Source organism: Cherax quadricarinatus, chromosome 12 (assembly GCF_038502225.1).
Source record: "Cherax quadricarinatus isolate ZL_2023a chromosome 12, ASM3850222v1, whole genome shotgun sequence".
Taxonomy (NCBI): domain Eukaryota; kingdom Metazoa; phylum Arthropoda; class Malacostraca; order Decapoda; family Parastacidae; genus Cherax; species Cherax quadricarinatus.
The window spans coordinates 25431638-25454525 of NC_091303.1; the positions used below are offsets into that span (position 1 = coordinate 25431638).

General features: G+C 43.8%; 1 long non-coding RNA gene across 1 annotated transcript in view; it reads right to left on the reverse strand.

Moving 5' to 3' along the window:
- The window catches only part of LOC138852617 (uncharacterized), a 111278-nt gene extending 102834 nt beyond the window's left edge, over positions 1-8444 (reverse strand). The window contains exon 1 of the long non-coding RNA XR_011391917.1: positions 7610-8444. This is a non-coding gene — a long non-coding RNA (uncharacterized lncRNA). The remainder of the gene's footprint in view (positions 1-7609) is intronic.
- Between the last annotated feature and the right edge of the window lie 14444 nt (positions 8445-22888).

A 22888-nucleotide genomic window follows, 5' to 3' on the forward strand; every position in this document is an offset into this window, starting at 1 on the left:
GGTTGTGCTGGTCCATGAAATTTGTCATCTGCCGTCTCATCACTCTTTCGTAGATTTTTATGATGTGAGAAGTTAGGGCTACTGGTCTGCAATTTTTAGCTAGTGCTCTACTACCTCCCTCATTCACTCTTTAGGACCTCCGGTATTTCACCTAGATCTAAGCTCTTTCTCCAAAGAATACTGAGGGCTCGTGCTAGTGGCACTTTGCACTTCTTTATAAATAGGGCATTCCAAGGCTAAATACTGAAACAACTGAGTATTTCAGGTTCTCAGGAAAAATGGCACTGGAGGTCTGGAGAAAATTCTCAGCTTCCATTTCAAAAAAAATAATAAAACACAATTACGTTATCTGCCAGGAAGGAGAAGGTGGAGGGAGAGAGAGAGGAAGAAAGATGGATAACGAGGAAATGTATCGGAGAAAATTAGAGAAAAAGGGAGGACGAAGAGGGGAAAGGAGTAAGATATGAATAGGCAGAATTAGAATGTTATCAGAGGACAAGTAAGTGGAGACAGATTTTTGTCTCTTGTGAGGGAGACTTGTTGTGATGTCCCTCTGGTTAGGCGATACCTTGTGTGAGAGGAAAATTAATGATGGGTGTCACGTCCATTCCCTTGAGGCTGTGAATATCCAAGATTAATTTGTGGAAGCTGGGGGTCGTGCAATGCTTGTAGGAAGATACACAGCTGTGACCTCAAGTGACAAGCACGGGTTCTGGTTGACCTCACGGAATATCCAGGCTTAACTGGTCCTCACCGGTCATTGACTAGGGGATTTTAGTTAAATGCAGAGGGGTGATAAGAGCTGAAAAAAAAAACCAGTGGAGAGCGTTGAGGGAAGCAGGACCCTCTGAGAGCTTGGAGAGGCGATTCTGATCTCACCAGCAGCCAGGAGGGAGAGACGGTGAGTTTTTAAGCCATAATTGGGATGGCAAGAATAGGGATGGGAAGGATTGGGGTAGGATAGAGTACTAAAGTAAAAGTTATTGATAAACAGGATGAGTTAGTTTAGAAAAATTTAACTGACTTGACCATCGTGGGTAAGTTTTGAGATAGTGCTTCTTGTCACAGTGACGAGTGTGGATTTCCTGTGTAATACTTAGCCCAACCCGGCTGTTAAGGAAATTGAAGACAGTTAAGGGTCTAATGATAATTACTTCTATATGAAGAGAGGGTGTTGAAAAGTCTTGGTTCTTTTACACTTACTTATCTCTTAGTGTTCTAATTATACCCACGCTTTCCGCTGGAAGTATTTTGTACCATCAGCCGAGTTTCTTGCTCACATAGAGAGAAATTTCGGCTACATTTGGGACTAATCCGTGCAGATTTTTTCAGGTATAAACTATGATGTTATCTCCTCGCCAACATTCCGGTTAGTACAGTCCGAGGGACTTCAGGCATTCCCAATAATTTAGGTGCCCGACAGAATTCCTGGAGGCTGTGAAGGTTTTCTGTACACTCTCCAGTTCTGCGATTTCCCTTACCTTAAGGGACTGCGTGCAGCAATATTTCAGTCTAGAGAGAAGTGATACAGAACATCAGTGGCCTGGTATCTCTTATATTAAAGGTTCTAATTATTCAGTCTATCAGTTTCCTTGCAGGTGTGACATTGACACACTGATACTTGAACGTCTTTCGAAGTTTTTAATTCTTCAGTATTCCGCTAACATCAATCAAGAAGTGGTTTTTATCATCACCTTGATAATTTGCTCTTGTCCTCAATGGATGCCACTCTAGTAAAATTCTAGTATCGTCTGCAATGGATGATACAGTGTTATGACTTACGTCTCTGCATGTGTCCGTTATGAAAATGAGAACTAGAGAGCACTGTGTCTTCAGGTACACAGCTCCTCAGTCTGCCAGCCTCTGATCTTACTTTGTTGACCATTTCTCTGCCTTCGATTTGTTAAGAAATTAAAAATCCATCTGTCCACTTTTCCAGTTATTCCCTTTGTATGCATTTTATGCACTCTTACACCATGATCACACTCGTCACAGGTTTCTGAAAAATCTGTGAATAATACATGTGTATCTTATTTGCATTTCAGTGCATCTAAGACCATCTGCTGGTCCAAAAATTGCGAGAGGCAGGAGATATCAGCTACAAACCCGTGTTGCCCTGGATTGTGCAAGTGTTGTGATTCCATGTAGTTTGCCATCTTGTCTCTTAAAATTCTTTCAAAGATTTTGATAATGTAGGATGTCAGAGCTATCTATGTGTCATAGTTTTTAGCAAGTGATTTGGTGCCACTTGTGTGGAGTGGCGCTTATCAGTGGTCTATAATGATCATGAGACGCTTTTTGTCTTTTTTTTTGTTTTTGGTCAATTTCTGATGAATATAAATTTCCACGAGCGCGTGGACATAGTATTACCATCTTCAAAGTCTAGTGGGTTTACGGTTATGTCACAGACTTTGGCAGATTTTTTAGGACTCATTCACGAAACAAATGTCTGAATCATCGATGTATAGTCTGATTAATAATTAACTGAAAACAGTCATGTTGTGACTTCAGTATTTCACTCATTTCTTTGCTATCATCAGTGTATGTTTTAACAGTAAGTGTCTTGGATTTTGCGTTCTGCATCTAAGTAGACAGTACTTTTGCAAAACAGCCAGACCCCATACAAGTATGGGCACCTTGGAAGTTAGCGCACGCATTATACCCCCAGAGTACCTGGTTGGTAGTAAGTTATTTCATTAAATCCTGCTATATGAACTGAACTTGGATGGATGCGCTACTCTTAAGGATTGGATGGTCCAGTGGTTAAGGCGTCATGAGTTTTCGCCCACCTTGAGGCAGGTCAAAGCAACATGGGTTCGAGTCCTTGGCTAGTCGCAGTGTTGTTATTGATCAATACCACTCGTTCGTGGGCACAATAATATATATATATACACATATATATATATATATATATATATACACATATATATATATATATATATATATATATATATATATATATATATATATATATATATGAATAGAAGGTAGGTTACTGAAAGCAGTGAAGAGTTTTTACGAGGACAGTGAGGCTCAGGTTAAAATATGCAGAAGAGACGTAGATTATTTCCCAGTAAAAGTAGGCCTTAGACAAGGATGTGTCACAGTTGATCTTTGCTGATGACACTGTGCTTTTGGGAGTTTCTGAAGAGAAGTTGCAGAGGTTGGTGGATGAGTTTGGTAGGGTATGTAAAAGAAGAAAATTAAGAGAGAATATAAGAAATAGTAAGGTGATGAGGGTAAAAAAAAATTAGGTAACGAAAGACTAGATATCAGACTGGAAGGTGAGAGTATGGAGGAGGTGAATGCTTTCAGATATTAAGAAGTGGACGTGTCAGCAGATGGGTCTATGAAAGATAAGGCGAATCATAGAATTAATGAGGGAAAAAAGGTGAATGGTGCACTTAGGAATCTGTGGAGACAAAGAACTTTGTCCATGGAAGCAAGGAGGGGAATGTATGAGAGTATAGTTATATCAACGCTCTTATATAGGTGTGAAACATGGGTGATGAATGTTCCAACATGGAGAAGGCTGGAGCCAGTGGAGATGCCATGTCTGACAGCAATGTGTGGTGTGAATATAATGCAGAGATTTCGCTGTTTGGAAATTAGGAGAAGGTGTGGGATTACCAAAACTATTATCCAGATTGCTGAGGAAGGGTTGTTGAGGTGGTTCAAACATGTAGAGAGGATGGAACGAAATAGAATACCTTTGAGAGTGCATAAATCTGTAGTGGAGGGAAGGCAGGGTAGGGGGTCGGCCTAGGAAAGGTTGGAGGGAGGGGGTAAACGAGGGTTTATGTCCAAGGGGCTTGGACTTCCAGCAAACATGCGTGAGCATGCTAGATAGGAGCGAATGGAGAGAAAAAATAGTTTTTAGGACTTGACGTGCTGTTGGAGTGAGAGCAAGATAACATTTATGAAGGGATTTAGGGAAACCAGCAGACCGGACTTGAGTCCTGGATATGGGAAGTACAGTGTCTGCACTCTGAAGGAGGGGTGTTAATGTTGCAGTTTTATAACTGTACTGTAAGCGCGCCTCTGGCAAGACAGAGATGGAGTGAATGATGAAAGTTTTTCTTTTTCGGGCCACCCTGCCTTGGTGGGAGACTGCCGATGTGTTAATGTATGTATGTGTGTGTGTGTGTGTGTGTGTGTGTGTGTGTGTGTGTGTGTGTGTGTGTGTGTGTGTGTGTGTGTGTGTGTGTGTGTGTGTATAATTTAACTGCCTGGAGAACGAGGAGTAGCTTGTGATTATAGTGAACCAGGTTAGTTGTGATTAGTATGTTGCATGAAAATAATGAAAGGTAAGATTGCAAAGTAATAATTAAGTTAGCGAAGACTGAAGAAAGAACACCTGTTATGATACCATGGTAGCAGTGGTTATAGTTAGTGTGTATGGGTCAGTAGTGTCATTTAGCTTGTTGTCTGTGGCAAGGAAGTCGCTTGTAATACGGGTGTCGTTCGTGAATGGGTACCGTCAGTGGAAAGGGCGTCGTGGCAGGAGGAGAGTCGTCCGTGGTAGCAGTGTGCCGTCCGTGGCAGGGGTGTCGCCCGTGACAAGGGCTGGAGACACTAATAAATGCCAGGCGGGAATGCCACACATAATCTACATGTAAATGAGACTCACTATCGCAGCAGTATTTACACTGGGTACAGCATCCAATAATGTTACAGCAGTAATAACGGATCACACAGTTATGTACCCGAGAGTCTGCACCCCTCCCCCCCACCTCTCACTCAATCTCTCTCTCTCTCTCTCCCTCTCTCTCTCATACTCTCCCATACTCTCTCATACTCATACTCACTCATACTCTCTCATACTCTCACTCTCATACACATACTCTCTCTCGCATACCCTCTCACACTCTCTCATACTCATACTCTCTCTCTCCCTTCCTCTCACTCTCATACTCCCCCTCTCTCTCCCTCTCTTGCCCACTCCCACTGGCTCTCCCGGTCTACCACTACCTATTTCGATTTCCCTCTACCCCTCACACAATATAACTAAGTCATACACCCTGTCTCACCCCTTACCTTGCCTCACCCTCACCCTGTCTCACCCCTTACCTTGCCTCACCCTCACCCTGTCTCACCCCTTACCTTGCCTCACCCTCACCCTGTCTCACCCCTTACCTTGCCTCACCCTCACCCTGTCTCACCCCTTACCTTGCCTCACCCTCACCCTGTCTCACCCCTTACCTTGCCTCATCCTCACCCTGTCTCACCCCTTACCTTGCCTCACCCTCACCCTGTCTCACCACTTACCTTGCCTCACCCTCACCCTGTCTCACCACTTACCTTGCCTCACCCTGTCTCACCCCTTACCTTGCCTCATCCTCACCTTGTCTCACCCCTTACCTTGTCTCACCCCTTACCTTGCCTCACACCCAGTCTCACCCCTTACCTTGCCTCACCCTGTCTCACCCCTTACGTTGCCTCACCCCCACCCTGTCTCACCCCTTACCTTGCCTCACCCCCACCCTGTCTCACCCCTTATCTTGCCCCACCCCCACCCTGTCTCACCCCTTAACTTGCCTCATCCCCACAATGTCTCACCTCTTACCTTGCCTCACCCCCCTGCCCCGCCTTTTACCTTGCCTCACCCCCCTGCCCTGCCTCTTACCTTGACTCATCCCCACCCTGTCTCACCTCTTACCCTGCTGCACCCCCATCCTGCCTCGCCCCTTACCTTCCCTCAACCCCCCACCCTGCCTCACCCTGCTTTATTCCCTCACCCTACCTACCTGGAGGGTGTTCCAAGGGTCAACTCCCCGCGGCTCGGTCCATGATCAGGCCTCACGATGGATCAGGATCTGATCAACCAGGCTGTTACTGCCAACAGCACGCAATCCAATGTACGAACCACATCCCGGCACGTCAGGTACTGACTTTAGGTATCTTGAAGACAGCCAGGGGTCTACTGGTAATCTCCCTCATGTACGCTGAGAGGCAGTTGAACAGTATTACCCCAGACACTGCTTCTCTTAGTGTACTCACAACATTCCTGCTTTTCATTGGAGTATGTTGCACCGAGTGTCGGGTCTTTTGCTTTCGTAGGGAGTGATTTCTGTGTGCAGATTTTGGACCATTCCCTCCAGGATTTTCCAGGTGTAGATTATGATGTATCTTGCTAACCTGCATTCTAGGGAATACAGGTTAAAGGACATCAAACGTTTCTAGTAATTAAAGTGCTTGACAGAACTAACAGCTGCAGCGCAGGTTCTCTGTACATACTCTGCACCTGCAATTTCTTCTGCCTTGAATGATGTTTAAAGAGCATCATTATTGGCATGGCATCCATTGTTTTGAAAGGTCTCATTATCACTGTTGTAATCTTGAAGGCGAGATCCTCTGACATTATCACTTCCAAGTCTTTCACATTAATCCATGAATGTAGAGATTCCTTAGTCCGATGTCTACAATAGGATTCAAACCACACATGATTACTTGAACCACTGAGTTTACACGATAGAGTTAAACATTCTGTAATAAATAAGGTGCTGGGATTATCGCTCTCTTTACTCAAACATTGGCGAGTGTGTAGAACACAGGCTGTATGTGTAGGTGTATGACTCATTAGTTAATTATCCAATCAAGCCATTAATTGAATCTAGTCCAGGAAACCTGCCATCCCATTTCCAAATAACTGGGTTGCTTACCTCTGATTTCACACTGGACAGTGTATGTGGGTGCAGTATCGTATCTCTGATGAACTGAAGGGTATTGGAAGACCCCTCACATGTATAAATGCGCATTCAATAGTACTGTTGATAAGCACTTACCCTCATGAGGTGTGTGTAGGGGGGGGGGGGAGGAGCGGGTCTATAGGTGGTTAGCTACGGTTCGGGATACCATGAGTTACGTGTATGAGTCACTGATCTATAATCGGCCTTTGTGCACCAGAGAAGCCGCCGATTCGTTACGCAAGTTGACCGTTAAGATTAGTCTAATTCACGTTGTAATGTATTAGCGAATGTTAGCGTTCATCACTGTACTAGCTTAGTGTAGGGTAAATCGACCTCTTTAGCTAAGGTGTTATATAAGGGGAGACGACCTGGCGAGGTTCGGTCATCTGCACTCCTCGCGCACGTGTTTTTTGACGACTGATTGCCGTGGGTAGGCGAGATGCCCTGGTCGCAGGCACAAATGGGTAGCTCTGTTGTCTGTTAGTTTGTGTAGGCTGTGATAAAAGTTAACATAGGTACTAAGTTAAATTATTCTATGTCTTAGCTTAAATACTTGTGTGTTATATATTATCCTCTAGAGTCTAGAGGCTTCATCACTAAATTAGAATTAGAATTTAAGAGTAGATGAAGGAAATACGGCGAGGATGGTTATAAACTTATGTTCTCCCTTCCCAAGACTTAGCAGGACTAACAGATTCGGGAATCAGCTAACTTTCCTGAATTCCCACAGCAAGTAAGCATATTTAGGTACAGGTCCACCTAAGTACAGTTATCATACATAGTAACGTATGTATAAATTACCTACATTCCATTGGATGTCTCTTATGCTACTTTTGCCTATATTCCTAGTCTAACTTAACTGTCTAAACTACAATCTTAGGCTAGGTTTAAACTAACTAGTAACTTACAACTGAACTTACAATCAAGGTCGGAGGAGGATGCATAGCAACGCTGCTGCTACTTGTCGTTATGGAGAGGCAGTCACCAATTGGCTTACCTTTCACTGAGCAACCCTCCCTACTGGTAACGGTTCCTCCCCTCCCCCCGGTCTACTAGCTTTGTCTACTACGGAGAAACACTAGTTTTCCAACAGTTAAGTGGTTGTGCTGTGTACAGAGGTAGCAAGACACTAGTGTCAGTGAAAACTTTCTACTCAGTACTGATCATGATCATCACGTTCTCTGTCTCTTAAATACACACGATTCGACATTCTGCCTTCGTAGAAGACTTATACCTTCTGACTTATATGCTGTTTGACACTCCAGTATGGCATACCCCCTTGTATGAAACCCTAGTATGGCAGTCTCCCTTGTATAACACTCCGGTATGGCGCACTCCACTGCATGACACCTCGGTAAAATACAATACCCATGTGCACCACTCCAATATGGCACCCTCCACTATATGACACACCAACATAGCACAATAACCATGTGCAGCACTGCAGTATGGTCCACTTCACTATATGACACTTCAGTATATCACAACTCTGGGTGCCAGTACATTATGGCACACTGCCCTGGGTGTCACTACAGTATGACATACTCCAGTGGGTGCCGTTACAGTATGGCACACTCCCCTGGGTGCCACTACAGTATGACATACTCCAGTGGGTGCCGCTACAATATGGCACACTCCCCTGGGTGCCACTCGGACGAAAAAATCAAATTGTGCAGGCAGAGCGGAGCAGCGGTCCAATAAATGTCATTGACAGATGGAAAATTGTGCCAGGCAATATTTTCACTGGAGCGTCAAGGTTGTGCAGGCAGAACTTGATGCACGTGTGTACACTACAGTGTGCTGCCTGTGGCACCACAGGCAGCACTTGATGCACGTGTGTACACTACAGTGTGCTGCCTGTGGCACCACAGGCAGAACTTGATGCACGTGTGTACACTACAGTGTGCTGCCTGTGGCACCACAGGCAGAACTTGATGCACGTGTGTACACTACAGTGTGCTGCCTGTGGCACCACAGGCAGCACTTGATGCACGTGTGTACACTACAGTGTGCTGCCTGTGGCACCACAGGCAGAACTTGATGCACGTGTGTACACTACAGTGTGTGCTGCCTGTGGCACCACAGGCAGAACTTGATGCACGTGCGTACACTACAGTGTGCTGCCTGTGGCACCACAGGCAGCACTTGATGCACGTGTGTACACTACAGTGTGTGCTGCCTGTGGCACCACAGGCAGAACTTGATGCACGTGCGTACACTACAGTGTGCTGCCTGTGGCACCACAGGCAGCACTTGATGCACGTGTGTACACTACAGTGTGTGCTGCCTGTGGCACCACAGGCAGCACTTGATGCACGTGTGTACACTACAGTGTGCTGCCTGTGGCACCACAGGCAGAACTTGATGCACGTGTGTACACTACAGTGTGCTGCCTGTGGCACCACAGGCAGCACTTGATGCACGTGTGTACACTACAGTGTGCTGCCTGTGACACCACAGGCAGAACTTGATGCACGTGTGTACACTACAGTGTGCTGCCTGTGACACCACAGGCAGCACTTGATGCACGTGTGTACACTACAGTGTGCTGCCTGTGACACCACAGGCAGCACTTGATGCACGTGTGTACACTACAGTGTGCTGCCTGTGGCACCACAGGCAGCACTTGATGCACGTGTGTACACTACAGTGTGCTGCTTGTGGCACCACAGGCAGCACTTGATGCACGTGTGTATACTACAGTGTGCTGCCTGTGGCACCACAGGCAGAACTTGATGCACGTGTGTACACTACAATGTGCTGCCTGTGACACCACAGGCAGCACTTGATGCACGTGTGTACACTACAGTGTGCTGCCTGTGGCACCACAGGCAGTACTTAATGCACGTGTGTACACTACAGTGTGTGCTGCCTGTGGCACCACAGGCAGCACTTGATGCACGTGTGTACACTACAGTGTGTGCTGCCTGTGGCACCACAGGCAGCACTTGATGCACGTGTGTACACTACAGTGTGCTGCCTGTGGCACCACAGGCAGCACTTGATGCACGTGTGTACACTACAGTGTGCTGCCTGTGGCACCACAGGCAGCACTTGATGCACGTGTGTACACTACAGTGTGCTGCCTGTGACACCACAGGCAGCACTTGATGTACGTGTGTACACTACAGTGTGCTGCCTGTGGCACCACAGGCAGCACTTGATGCACGTGTGTACACTACAGTGTGCTGCCTGTGGCACCACAGGCAGAACTTGATGCACGTGTGTACACTACAGTGTGCTGCCTGTGGCACCACAGGCAGAACTTGATGCACGTGTGTACACTACAGTGTGCTGCCTGTGACACCACAGGCAGCACTTGATGCACGTGTGTACACTACAGTGTGTGCTGCCTGTGGCACCACAGGCAGCACTTGATGCACGTGTGTACACTAGTGTGTGCTTCCTGTGACACCAAAGGCAGCACTTGATTCACGTGTGTACACTACAGTGTGCTGCCTGTGGCACCACAGGCAGCACTTGATGCACGTGTGTACACTACAGTGTGTGCTGCCTGTGGCACCACAGGCAGCACTTGATGCACGTGTGTACACTACAGTGTGTGCTGCCTGTGGCACCACAGGCAGCACTTGATGCACGTGTGCACATTAGTGTGTGCTTCCTGTGACACTACAGACAGCACTTGATGCACGTGTGTACACTACAGTGTGTGTGCTGCCTGTGACACCACAGGCAGTACTTGATGCACGTGTGTACACTACAGTGTGTGTGCTGCCTGTGACACCACAGGCAGCACTTGATGCACGTGTGTACACTAGTGTGTGTGCTGCCTGTGGCACCACAGTCAGCACTTGATGCACGTGTGTACACTAGTGTGTGTGCTGCCTGTGGCACCACAGGCAGCACTTGATGCACGTGTGTACACTAGTGTGTGTGCTGCCTGTGGCACCACAGGCAGCACTTGATGCACGTGTGTACACTAGTGTGTGTGCTGCCTGTGGCACCACAGTCAGCACTTGATGCACGTGTGCACACTAGAGTGTGTGCTGCCTGTGGCACCACAGGCAGCACTTGATGCACGTGTGTACACTAGAGTGTGTGCTGCCTGTGGCACCACAGGCCTTTACTGGCATCACATTTCTCTCTTAGGAGAGATTTTCCAAGATGATTCTCAAAAGTTCTACTTAAAGCTAAATTTTGTCAAAATTAATGATTGTTGATGGTGCCAGTGAATATCTACACCTGTGCAACACCTGGGTACCTTTATTGTGGAGACGACTCCATAATAAACTTAGTAAGTGCTGCAGCTGTGACCTATTCATCTACTGTGACTTATTCATCTACTTGTCAGTATATATGGACACCTGTCAGTGCTTCACCTTCCAACCAGTGGATTCACCTACATGTGTGTAATGTTTTGGAGAATTAGGGAATTTAGTCCCGTCCTCGTGAAAATGAGTCGTATGATTTATTCAGCTTTTTAACATAAAGAAGGTGTATCATTATTTTGTCACCATCATTTATTTTCAAGAAAACCTTTTATGATGTGCTACTGTCGTGACTAATTTACTGTTATGTTAGATATGTTCAAGACAGTTCTAGGTTCATTAATTACTATACAAACTGTTTCCATAATTTTTTCTAAGTAACACAGGAGAAACAAATTTAGGAGGACGTGTCGGTCCGACTTGAACTATTAAGCAGTCACACACTAACACACGAAGGTAAGGGAGCCAGTATATATAAGCGGGGAGGGCAGAGACGGGAGAAAGACTGATAGAAAAATAAAAAGGAAGTGGAGATAGTATTGGAAGAGGTGAAGGCAGTGGAAGTAGCGGAAGTAGTGGTAGTAGTAGTTGTTGTAGTGAGTAGGGGGAGTAGTGGTAGTGACACGTGAGTAAGAGAGTATAGTGAAGCGAGATGACAGTAATAGTATAGTGGTGGTAGTGGTAGTGGTGGTAGTGGTAGTGGTGGTAGTGTTAGTGGTGGTGTTAGTGGTGGTGGTGGTGGTGGTGGAGGAAGTCTAAGAAAAAAAAATAAAAATAAAACTAGAAACACTAGACATTATCACAGAGGGAAGGTTTGTCTCTAAAGTGTTGAAGGAGGTTCTACTTCTTCAGGAGGAAAATAGGAGGCTGAAGCTTCCCCTAGATGGTTGTGAGTGTGTGATAGTGGGAGCTGGTGAAGAGAAGGATACCAGCAGTGAGCTAATGAGTGGCAGCCGCTTTAAGTGGCAAATGGTTCACAGTTTAGGAAGAAGGAAGATAAGGAAGGTTAACAGAGAAGATGTGAAGGTAGGAAATCGATTCTCTGTTCTCCAGGACGAGTGTACTTCAGTGGTTAGTGAGGTTAAAGGTGCCACTGATTCCCCTGCTAATCAAGGTAAGAATATTCTAATTGTAGGAGATTCTCAGGTAAAATATATGGACCATGCTTTTTGTAACAGAAATAGGAAGGTCAGACAGAAGGTGTGCCTCCCAGGAGCTGGTGTTGGTGACATAGTCAGCAGGTTGGATAATATTATGTCAGGTAATGGGAACAAGCCCATTATCTTAGTGTTGGTGGAAATGGCATCAGGAAGGACAGGAAACAGGAGCTGCTGGATAAGTACAGGTCAGCCATAGAAGTTCTCAGATCTAAGAGAGGGATCCCAATTATATGTAGCATCTTGCCTAGAAGGGGAGTGTGCAATGAATGGATGTCTAGGGCAATTGGTATAAATTGCTGGCTAGACAGGTACTGCAAGGAACTTGCAATCCCATTCATTGATAACTGGGACAAATTCTATGGCAAGCATGATATGTATGCAAGGGATGGGGTTCATCTCTCTAGGGCTGGAGTGGTTGCATTAGCCAATTCGATTGAGGTGGTCATTGATGACTTGTCTAGGAATTTAAAATGATAGATTATAGAGTTATGGCTGTTTCTGGGAAACAATCAGGCTGCAGTATTAAGGTTTAAAACATCAGATAGTACCAGGATACCCCAGGGATATGTTTAAAAGACAATATTCAAAATAAATTTGCTAGTAAAGGCAAAGCAATTGCTCAACAGAGAGATATTAGAGAGCAACGAGTGACTAGCTCACTTAAGGTTTACTATACAAATAGTAGGAGTCTAAGATGGATGAGCTAAGATATTATTGCTATAACAGTGACCTGGTTCAACTTGAAAGATAGAGAAACGCCTTCTGAATGCAACATCCAGGGATATAAACTATTCCACACTGATAGGGTCAACAGGAAGGGTGGTGGAGTGGCGATGTATGTCAGAGAAAATTTAAATTGTTGTGTTAGACATGATGTAAGATTAGAAACATCGGACACAGAATCTGTCTAGCTACAGTTTCTCGAAGGTCATGAAAAATTAATTTTGGGTGTGATTTATAGGCCCCCAAACCTTGATAGGGAGTGCAGTAGGCTGCTGTGGGACGAAATTCATAAGGTGTCTAGATATGAAAATCTGTTAATGGGAGATTTTAACTTTTAACAAATTGATTGGAACAATGTAACAGGAAATCTTGAGTCTAGTGACTTTCTTGATACGGTTCAAGACTGCTTTTTAAAACAGTTTGTGACAGAACCAACTAGAGGAAATAGTCTGCTTGACTTGGTTCTTGCCAATAAAGAATTACTAGTTAACAATCCTGAGGTCAGTGATAAGTTAGGGGAAAGCGATCACAAATCACTTAGTTTCAATATATCATGGAATTACCCAGATAACTGCAATCAAGTTGCTGTCCCAGATTTCCGCTTGGCCGACTTCATGGATATGAGAAATTACCTGAGTGGGCTAAATTGGGATAACCTTACTATGTGTCAGACAGGTAGGGTTGGTTGTCAATATGACGTATTTCAGAGCATAGTGCTGGCTGCCCAGACGACTTTTGTCCAGAGTAGGGAAATTAGATCTAACAAAAATGACCCCAAATGAATAAACAATAGATTAAAACATCTCACTGATCAAAAGAGAGGCATATATAGGCATATAGAAAGAGGAATAGGGCAGTTAAGAAATCAATATATTCAATTAAAGAGAGAATAAAAAAAAGAATAAAAGCAAAAAGGGATTATAAGGTTAAAGTCCCAAGGGATTCGAAGAATAGCCCAAAAGGGTTATTTCAGGTATACAGAAGTAAGATTAGGGACAAGACAGGCCCACTTAAGAGTAACTCTGGTCAGATCACTGACAGTGATAAGGAAATGTGTGAATTTCTCAATACCTACTTCCTCTCAGTTTTTACTCAGGAAGATACTAGCGAGATTCCAGAAATAATAAATTATGTAGAACAGGAGGATAATAAACTATGCACAATTAGGGTAACTAGTGATATGGTCCTCAGACAAATGGAGAAATTAAAACCTAACAAATCCCCAGGCCCTGATGAACTGTTTGCAAGGGTGTTAAAGGAATGTAGAGAGGATCTTAGCATACATTTGGCTAATCTTTTCTATATATCACTACAAACTGGCATAGTGCCAGACAAGTGGAAAATAGCAAATGTAATACCTATTTACAAGGCAGGTGACAGGTTCTTAGCTTCGAACTATAGACCAATGAGCCTTACCTCCATAGTTGGTAAATTTATGGAATCAATAATTGCCGAAGCAATTCGTAGCCATCTTGAAAAGCATAAATTGATTAATGAATCTCTGCACGGTTTTACAAAGGGGCGTTCCTGACTTATGAATTTACTAACTTTCTTCACTAAGGTATTTGAGGAGGTAGATCATGGTAGTGAATATGATATTGTGTATATGGACTTCAGTAAGGCCTTCGATAGAGTTCCACATCAGAGGCTGTTGAGAAAACTTAAGGCACAGGGAATAGGAGATATTTTTTCCTGGGTAGAGGCATGGTTGACGAATAGGCAGCAGAAAGTTTGCATAAATGGGGAGAAATCAGAATGGGGGCACGTCACAAGCGGTGTTCCACAGGGGTCAGTGCTGGGTCCCTTGTTGTTCACAATCTACATAAACGACATAGATGAGGGAATAAATAGCAACATAGGCAAATGTGCTGACACCAAAATAGGCCGTCCAATTCATTCTAATGAGGACATTAGAGCACTCCAGGATGATTTGAATAGACTCATGCAGTGGTCGGAGAAGTGGCAGATGCAGTTTAATATACACAAATGCAAAGTTCTAAATGTTGAACAGGAAAATAACCATGCAATATATAAACTAAATAATGTAGATCTTAATATTATGGATTGCAAAAAAGATTTAGGAGTTCTGGTTAGTAGTAATCTGAAACCAAGACAACAGTGCATAAGTGTTCACAATGAAGCTAACAGAATCTTTGGCTTCAGAGCAAGAAGTATAAATAATAGAAGTCCTCAGGTTGTTCTTCAACTCTATATATCTTTGGTTAGGCCTCATTTAGATTATGCTGCACAGTTTTGGTCATCGTATTACAGGATGAATATAAATGCTCTGGAAAACGCACTAATGAGGATGACAAAGTTGATCCCATGTATCAGAAATCTTCCCTATGAGGATAGACTGAGGGCCCTGAATGTCCACTTACTAGAAAGGCGTAGAATTAGGGGGGATATGATTGAGGTGTATAAATGGAAAACAGGAATTTATAAAGGGGATGTAAATAGCGTAGTAAAAATATCTAGCCTAGACAGGACTTGTAGCAATGGTTTTAAGTTGGAACAATTCAGATTCAGGAAGGATATAGGGAAGCACTGGTTTGGTAATAGAGTTGTGGATGAATGGAACAAACTCCCGAGTACCGTCATAGAAGCTAAGACGTTGTGTAATTTTAAAAATAGGTTGGATAAATTCATGAGTGGGTGTGAGTTGGACCTGACTAGCCTGTGCTACTAGGTCGGATGCAGTGCTCCTCCCTTAAGTGACCTGATTGACCTGACTAGGTCAAGGCATTGGCTTAAACCGGTGGGAGAATTGGACCTGCCTCGAATAGGCCAGTAGGCCTGTTACCGTGCTCCTTCTTTCTTATGTTCTTATGGTGTAGAGAGAGACAACTGTTACCAGCTCACTGGTATTAGATCGACTGGAAAACAAAGTGAATGATTTCATGTCTATATTGCTGTCTGGGGCTTAACAATATTGATGGATATCACTTAAGGGGGTTTACTCAACTGCCTATTTGTTCAAATAAAGAAATCTGCCCAAATGTTCGAAAATGCTGACCTCCAGTTGACGTTTAGTTTTACCAATATACGTTTAGTCTACCAATAATACTGGTAGACTACAGAGGCTTGTACTTCAACATTTATAACATCATTAAACTTAAAGAAAGGTTGTATAATATATTTAGGTGTAAATATAACTCTCACCTGAGGATAAATGTCTTCTAGCAACACTCTTAGCTTATATTTTTGTTAAAGAATAGCTACTTTTGTTTATGAAAATTATTGGGAAATAAAGAACTGCACATCTTACTTTGTATGCTAGAAATATAAATTCAATTATCATATATGAACCATATTATAGTGATAGAATTTGGATCTTTGTATAGGAGTGACCACGACCATAGTAACGGCATATAGTTGCAGGTGGTATAGTGACTTGTAGTGTGGATAGTTGGTAGCGGGAAGTGATCACTGTCGTGGAGGAGGTGAAGGTGAAAAGAAATAAACAAGAGGAAAGACGTGAATGAAAAAAAAGGAAAGAAATAAGGAGGGAAAAGAGGAAGCAAAAATCCGTAAAAAGAAGTGAAGAGGATGGGGGAATAGAGGGTGAAAATGAGAGGGTGAAAAGTGTTAATAAATCTGCATATCATTATTGCACACGAGTAGATGCAAGGCAGCACCAACCAGGGTAGTGAATCACAGCAGACATGTCACTCACACACAAGGTGGTGAATCACAGCAGACATGTCACTCACACTCATTCATACACTAACCCATTTATTCATGCTCTCACTCTCCCTGGAATATCCAAGAATGACGTGACTATACCTCCTTAGGTACAAAGGTTTTCCTGGCTCCTTTAGGACCTAAGCCACCCGTGGTCGACCCATCACCGAGTAAGCGGCCCCAACGTGGAGCCCCCTACCAATCAGGCGCATGCAAAAACTATAAGATTCAAATGTTAACAGCCAGACTAGTCTCGGAATTATGAGTAACGCACTACGAGGACAGAGTGTAGTAAATGAACGGCAACCTGACGAGTTTTCGGTTCAGGATAGAAACGTAGTCTAAACCTACTTCTCCAAATGTGCGTTATTTGTGAATCAAGATCTGATAAGCAAATACGAGAACCAAGAATAAGGGAACATAAATGGAAGCTAAAGACAGAGCTCAGCCACAGAGACATAAGGATACACCTCTATAGTTTCTAAGAGAATGCTAAAAAATGGAAGGCGTTGGATGAGGCAGTGGACGCAATTTCATACACAGTTTCAAGAGTAGGCATGAATACGCCCAAGAGGCTAGAAACAAGTAATGCCGCTCTACATAGTTTAAGAGGTGGGGTGATGAGCCAATACAACCTATATCTGACATACAGAGCTGTAAGCCACAGCACTATGTCCTCCTCTGCTGACGATACCAGAATTTGCAAGTGTGTCATCCACTGATATGGGAAAAATTTGGTTACGTTTCTGAGACCTTCAGAAAAGCCAAAGAAGCTCGTCTAAGTTCTGTAATTTATCAAAAATATAGTTTTCCATTCCTTACATTGTAATGGTTGTCTCTTGATGATCAGGAAATACGTGACGAAGGTTTATGTGGCAATGCATAATGACACTGCAAATCTCCAACGAACCTTAACCAAGTCTGTAATGCGCCTCAGAAAACATGAAGTTCAATGAAGACAAATTTCAATTACTTCTCTATGGAAAACTCGAGGAAATAAAAACTGAATCAGAGTATAAAACATATTCCAACCCCCACAATTGAGCGAAACACTAATGTGAAGGACCTGGGAATGATAATATCAGAGAATCTCACTTTCAAAGGTAACAACACTGTCATTACCACATCTGCTAGGAAAATGATAGGACGGATAATGAGAACCTTCAAAACTAGGGATGCCAAGCCAATGATGATTCTCTTCAAATCGCTTGTTCTCTCTAGGCTGGAATGCTGCTGTACACTAACGGCCCCTTTCATGGCAGGAAAAACTGCAGACCTGGAGAATATACAGAGAACCTTCACTGCGCGTATATGTACAATAAAACACCTTAATTATTGGGAACGGTTGAAGGTCCTTGACCTGTACTCCTTGGAACAGAGGCGAGAAAGATACATCATAATATACACTGGGAAAATCCTCGAGGGACTAGTCCCAAATCTGCACATAGATAACACTCCCTACGAAAGCAAAAGACTCGGCAGGCGGTGCAATATCCCCCAATGAAAAGCAGGGGTGCCATGAGTACACTAGAGACAACACAATAAGTGTCAGGAGCCCAAGACTGCTCAACTGCCTCCCAGCATACATAAGGAAGATTACCAATAGACCCCTGGCTGTCGTCAAGAGGGAGCTGGACAGGCACCTAAAGTCAGTACATGACCAACCGGGCTGTGGTTTGTACGTCGGTTTGCGTGCGGCCAGCAGTAACAGTCTGGTTGATCAGGCCCTGATCCACCGGGAGGCCTGGTCGTGGCCCGGGAAGCGAGTGCGTTGGCCCCCTGAACGCCCTCAAGGTATGCAAAGACAAACGGGTACACACCTCTCGCACAGTATTTACAACTAGACATGCAAACATACGTCCATACATATACTCCTCAACCACGTACATCTGTGACACCAGGGAGCTGACGGTAGTGATGCCACAGCCATTACGATTACCACATCAACAAGAACGACCATCAGCTCCAACACCACTACAACAACAACGACCAGCACCATCACCACTACTACCACCATCAAACAGCTGGTTTGATGGCCAATGAATGATACAGTAATGTTACTTGTCAACACGACCACTGGTTAGTATCAACAGGTGATCCTGCCAATAACAGGTTATCTCAACAACAAATCTCAATAACAGGTCTCTCATCAACAGTGACCGCTTTCAGATAATCTTATTTGCGCGAACCATTTCTTTAAGTAATATAAACCAAGACCACAAGTACATATTAGTAACTTTAATCCTTAATTTAAGGTCAGACCAGAAGATTACTTAAAATTTAATTAACCTCCGATGATCAATTGTATAAACGAGAGTTTAACTTATGTCAGCACCAAGACATCGTCGTTGATTAATAGCTGAACTAATGGAATTGTTTCATTAAAAACAATTGAATTAGCTATTTCATTACTTTCATAACGCAGGCCTTATGCTGAGGGAAATCTGAAATTTTACATAAATTATGACTTCAGCTTTATACAGCTGGTCTTTTAATTAGCAACACATTGGTGTTTGAATTATTTAATCTGGACATTTTTGAGCGAAGTTATCGCCATTACAGTAGAAAAAAAATTGACAGCCATTTTGGAAAGCGATAAAAAAAATATGATTTTTTTTGTCTCACATTAAGACATAACAAATTATATAAACAGTTTGATTATAAACACTGATGGATTATATACACTAATGGATCGAAAGAGGCGTCTACTGATGGCTGTCAGCAGGAGTCTGCTGGCAGGGCTGCATCTGTCTGCTCTTGTTGCCACCTTCCCAGATAAGGACTAAAGCAACATGTTGAGTTAGGAATATTAACACCCGGGCGTCTACACTACAAACTGAATTGTTTGCCATCCTAATGGCGCTCAAATTAACTTATGACACTAAGCTTAACTGATTATCACTGATCCTGTCCTCACCGATGGCACCTTACTCACATAATGACTAACAACATGCTCTATCGAGAGAAACAAATATTAAATTACAATTGTTAAGGATTCCATAACACATTAGATTGCTCCTTCGTGATAACGTTGATAAATTAGCCAAAATAACAGAACCCTGAAGGCAAATGTAGAATGTAACTTTGATGTGTCTGTGTCTGTCCTGTGCATTTAGGACCCTGAGTAGATCTGTCATCCACTATAACATGTGATTGTTGTCTGGGCAGACAACAATCACATGTTATAGTTTTTATTTTATTTATTTATTTATTAATTTGAACATGATATAGAGAAGTACAAGGAATACATTTTTTAAAGTGCAACATGCCAAAGCCCCTTGTATGCAGAGCATTATGGGTAGGCTTAAAATTAACTTAAGATTAACTAAGCAATGATATATTCAGTGGTACAAAAGTTATTGTAAAACAGATAACAATTTAGTACAAATGAGTATTACAAAGACAGGTCATATGGTCATTTACTGTGTTGCTGTGTAATCACTAGAATGGAGTATTATGTTAGGTAATGAAGTTAAATAGTAACAAAGTTTGATTGGGTCACAGGTTGACATTTATGAAATACAATAATGAGATACATATATGAGATACAATTATTCAGTATTTATTTAGTTGTGGGTGAGTAAGTGATTTTTGAAGAGAGACTTGAATTTATAAACAGACATTGTTTCTTTTATATTCACAGGTAATGAATTCCAGATTTTAGGGCCTTTTATGTGCATTGAGTTTTTGCATAGCGTGAGATGGACACGAGGAACATCAAAGAGTGATCTGTGCCTTGTGTTATGGTCATGTGTTCTGTTGAGGTTGGTAAGGAGATGTTTGAGGGGAGGGTTTATGTCAGAGTTAAGTGTTCTATGTATGTGGTAAGTGCAGTAATAAGTATGGATGTTTTGTATTGTGAGTAGGTTTCGAGTTTTGAATATTGGTGGAGTGTGCTGTCTGTAGTGGGAATTTGTTATTCTGACTGCAGCCTTTTGTTGGGTGATTAATGGTCTGAGATGGTTTATTGTTGTTGAGCCCCATGCAAAAATTCCATAGGTGAGATAGGGGTAAATAAGTGAGTGATATAGGGCCAGGAGGGCTGACTGTGGAACATAGTATAGTGTCGACAGACACCTTATGACTGCTGTCTCGACAGACACCGTATGACTGCTGTCTCGACAGACACCGTATGACTGCTGTCTCGACAGACACCGTATGACTGCTGTCTCGACAGACACCGTATGACTGCTGTCTCGACAGACACCGTATGACTGCTGTCTCGACAGACACCGTATGACTGCTGTCTCGACAGACACCGTATGACTGCTGTCTCGACAGACACCGTATGACTGCTGTCTCGACAGACACCGTATGACTGCTGTCTCGACAGACACCGTATGACTGCTGTCTCGACAGACACCGTATGACTGCTGTCTCGACAGACACCGTATGACTGCTGTCTCGACAGACACCGTATGACTGCTGTCTCGACAGACACCGTATGACTGCTGTCTCGACAGACACCGTATGACTGCTGTCTCGACAGACACCGTATGACTGCTGTTTCGACAGACACGGTGTGACTGCTGGCTCAGCAGACACCGTATGACTGCTGGCTCAGCAGTCTATTATCTCAATGGACCTAAGTTCAGTTTCTGCTTAGCGTCCAAACATTAGCTGTATCGGCGTGATGGGAGGCAGCGCAGTATACCCAGGATCAACTCTGCTACATCCTGGCTTACCTTCCACCATTACGCACATCATTTTTTGGTCTTGTTGATTGGTATATCTACGCTAATTACAAGCTATTCAACAGTCCAGGCTTGAAAACTCTCCCTAATGAGTTTCAACTGCCGCGACCCATTAAAAATTCTGTCCAACTCTCTCAATATTACTTTCCAACCATATAATGGCGCTGGGCGCCACAAGGTAATATTTAATGGCACTGGGCACCACAAGGTAATATTTAATGGCGCTTCTAAAGCACGAACAACGACATCACTAACATTATCGATAATGAAGGTCGTTATTACTTTAAGTTAGGATGAAGTTAATACTGTTAAAACTATTGAGAAAAATGTGAGGCTAAAAGTTTCTGTCAGCACCAGCGTGTCAGCACCAGCGTGTCAGCACCAGCGTGTCAGCACCAGCGTGTCAGCACCAGCGTGTCAGCACCAGCGTGTCAGCACCAGCGTGTCAGCACCAGCGTGCCAGCACCAGCGTGTCAGCACCAGCGTGTCAGCACCAGCGTGTCAGCACCAGCGTGTCAGCACCAGCGTGTCAGCACCAGCGTGTCAGCACCAGCGTGTCAGCACCAGCGTGTCAGCACCAGGCCAGGTAGACACTTTACTGACACCTGTGTGTCAGCACCTGGCCAGGTAGACACTTTACTGACACCTGTGTGTCAGCACCTGGCCAGGTAGACACTTTACTGACACCTGTGTGTCAGCACCTGGCCAGGTATACACGTCCCTGACACCTGTGTGTCAGCACCAGGCCAGGTACACACTTTCCTGACACCTGTGTGTCAGCACTAGGCCAGGTAAACACTTTACTGACACCTGTGTGTCAGCACTAGGCCAGGTACACACTTTACTGACACCTGTGTGTCAGCACTAGGCCAGGTACACACTTTACTGACACCTGTGTGTCAGCACCAGGCCAGGTATACACTTCACTGACACCTGTGTGTCAGCACCAGGCCAGGTACACACTTTACTGACACCTGTGTGTCAGCACCAGGCCAGGTACACACTTTACTGACACCTGTGTGTCAGCACCAGGCCAGGTACACACTTTACTTACACCTGTGTGTCAGCACTAGGCCAGGTACACACTTTACTGACACCTGTGTGTCAGCACTAGGCCAGGTACACACTTTACTGACACCTGTGTGTCAGTACTAGGCCAGGTACACACTTTACTGACACCTGTGTGTCAGCACTAGGCCAGGTACACACTTTACTGACACCTGTGTGTCAGCACTAGGCCAGGTACACACTTTACTGACACCTGTGTGTCAGCACTAGGCCAGGTACACACTTTACTGACACCTGTGTATGACACACCATATTACTGATGAGGGAAGATGAGTGGTGCACAGAGGCTTCCGCGGAGTCAAAGAACGTTATCTACTAAACCTAGATAAATATAGTTCTAGCTTAGTAGCTATCCTAGAACATTCGACCTAGACATAGATAGTTCTAGAAGGGTAACCTAGTTGATCAGACAAGCCTGATCCAGGGTCGGACTTTAAAAGAAGAAAAAATTTCGTAAGTCTTCAAAGTATCAAGTGATAATGAAGCACGTCAGGATTGTATTATTATTATAATCAAAAAGAAGCGCTACGCCGCAAGGGCTATACAGCGTCAGGAGTGTATCATGTGGTCTCAAAGATACAAGAATATTATTGTACCGGATCTTATACTTTTGACATGCTGGTGTGATAAGTAGAGGAAGT